Below are 2,676 nucleotides of genomic sequence, written 5' to 3'. Positions count from 1 at the left end.
ACTAATAAGCTATTACTGTATTGCACTATTTTATTTTTATATTTCTTCCTTTTTACCAGCATTTGAAGACCAAAATGTCCAGGCAGTATATGGTTCAGCATTGTCTCCATATAGTATAGAAGTATCATGGGATATCAATGATTATTACTGCGATGTAATTGGATACAAAGTGAAGTACCACCGAGAAGATTACTTGGGTGGTGTTCATATTGAAGTCATAGAGGGCGCTCTAACAGAGTCTGAGGTTCTTGATGGTCTGGAATCATCAACATGGTATTCAATTTATGTTGCTGCGGTGACTCACCGGGGAACACTTGACTATGTGGCTGGTGATCCTGTTCTCACTCATGAAGGTATATTAAAATGAAACAATTATTTTAATATTTCAAACAGGACAAACAAAGTGATCCTGAGTAAAAAACAGCTTGTACTGCAGTAAACATGATAGAGTGTTAGATATCCAGTTTGAATGAATCAAAATGCAGTAGTTGCAATATTTTGGCTACTCTTTATCAGGCTACAGTATAACAAGGGGTTAGTTACTCTGTATGAGGTAAAAGAGCTGATGTATGTTAACTTTCAACTCCAATATGATGGCAGTTTTCGAAAGGAAAAAAAGATAACATCAAAAAAGGCAATACATGTATTCCAGTTCCAGCAGATATTTTCTTGACATTCAAATACTCTATTTGGTTCTGGCTTCGATTTAAACCTTGTATTTGATTTGTTATGATGTGATTCGTCTAGTTGTATTGAATTGGAGCTGTATAACCTTTGAGATTGTGGTTAATCTTAAATCTATGATTCTTCAGATGACTTCTAAGTTGTTGTCTTATTAGGCCCACCAATTGAGAACTAAGCATTATTAGATAGATATTGATTGTGTGCTATTTATAGTAATATTTCCGAGAAAATCAAAAAACCAATGCGCTTATGGTGGGTGTGATTGGGTGAAGGTGGTGTACTTAACTGTAAAGATCTCTGTTATTTGCCACAAGTTCAAGTTCGTCTATTTAATTATTTCAGTTATCAAACCACCAGCCCCCACACAGGAACCAGAAAAACCATGCGGAGGAGACTTTGTGACAAAGAATGGAACTTACTTGCGGATCACATCACCTGAATATCCAGATAAATATGGCAATAATGAGGTATTGGCAACGTTCAACACTATCTCTGATTATTGATAGAAACATATATATTTGATCGTGTTAATGTGACCTATGAGTTATAATATTTTTTTTTTATAAATAAAATGAAATGTGGAGTCAGTATCATTAATTTCTTTTATGGAGTACATGTAGTAGTTCTATTGAGAAGAAGTTGACGTGAATTTTGAATGCACAAAGTTTATTATTATTGTCTTTTGTGTACAATGTATTATCTGTGATTTAATTGATTTTACAGTATTGTGAATGGTTTGTTACTGCCTCATCACCAGACAGTACATTTATAGTTCATCTCCGTGACCTTTCAACTGAAAAGTGGTTCGATTATCTGGACATTGGTGAAGGTCATGACCTCAATGATGTTTCCACTCGCGTTCATCACATGTCTGGTAGAATTCGTCCATGGTTTTTTTGGTCCTCATCCACTGATAAACTCTGGTTCAATTTCTATTCTGACTTTTGGACCAGGTATAGAGGGTTTATGGTGGACATTGAAGAGATTCTTACAGGTGAGTATGGCATGGCTATAGTATCACAAAGAAATAATTTTAAGAAGGCTTTTGACTATATTCTATGGTTACTTGGTTTCTGTTTATAATTTCCTGATATGTCAACATTGCCTACCATGAGTAGAGGTCCTAAACACCTAATGATTAGTGCATGGATTCGATTCTATTCTATTCTATTCTATTCTATTCTATTCTATTCTATTCTATTCTATTCTATTCTATTCTATTCTATTCTATTCTATTCTATTCTATTCTATTCTTATTCTATTCTATTCTATTCTAGATGTGCCACCAACTCAGAAACCAGTGCCAACAGATCCACCAGCAACACCAGAACCTGGCATAGAAGAATGTGGTGGAAACATCACCATATTATCAGACCAATTTATCAGTATTACTTCACCATATTATCCTGATAACTATGACGACAATCGCTACTGTCTCTGGTTGATTAATACTGAAAGTAATCTGCGTATAAATGTGACTTTTGTTGATTTCCACACTGAATATTGTCACGATTGGTTAGAGATTGGTAATACCCATAACTATAATGATTTGACAACCAGTGCTTTGAGAGAAAGTGGTGAACAAGACATAAATCCATTCAGCTCTAATGGTGATGAGATATGGATCACATTCTCAACAGATTATTCCATTACTTATAAAGGGTTCCACTTGTTACTGAAGGAAATCAAAGAAGGTAAGGTCAATGATAGTTATGATAATTTTTAAAATTAATGGGAAATTGTTTCTGTTTTGCCCAAAATTATTGAAGGAATTGTAGAAAAATATATACATGTAAGTGTGCAAAACTATGCATTAAAATTTGGTATATGGAACTCGAAGAATTAATAGTTGATTGCCTAGATCTTGGAAAAGAGATTTCTGAAAATCCAGGCTAATTTGATATGCAGTGACTTAGGTTTCATTTAATTAACTCACTGTCAATTTAAATATATTTTTCAACAGATGAAAACATTTGTGGTGGCGATCTTAAA

General features: G+C 33.9%; 1 long non-coding RNA gene across 1 annotated transcript; it reads left to right on the top strand.

The window, feature by feature from the left end:
- Window positions 1-200: 200 nt before the first annotated feature.
- LOC144350633 (uncharacterized) lies at window positions 201-1,064 on the top strand. The gene is made up of 2 exons (XR_013420279.1): window positions 201-353; window positions 1,027-1,064. It is a non-coding gene; the product is annotated as an uncharacterized LOC144350633 (long non-coding RNA).
- The last annotated feature ends 1,612 nt before the right edge of the window (window positions 1,065-2,676 follow it).

The sequence above is a fragment of the Saccoglossus kowalevskii genome, chromosome 9, assembly GCF_978046115.1.
Source record: "Saccoglossus kowalevskii chromosome 9, keSacKowa6.1, whole genome shotgun sequence".
NCBI classification, from domain to species: Eukaryota; Metazoa; Hemichordata; class Enteropneusta; family Harrimaniidae; genus Saccoglossus; species Saccoglossus kowalevskii.
Note: the sequence above shows the minus strand (reverse complement) of the source record. Positions and strands in the feature narration are given on the sequence as shown.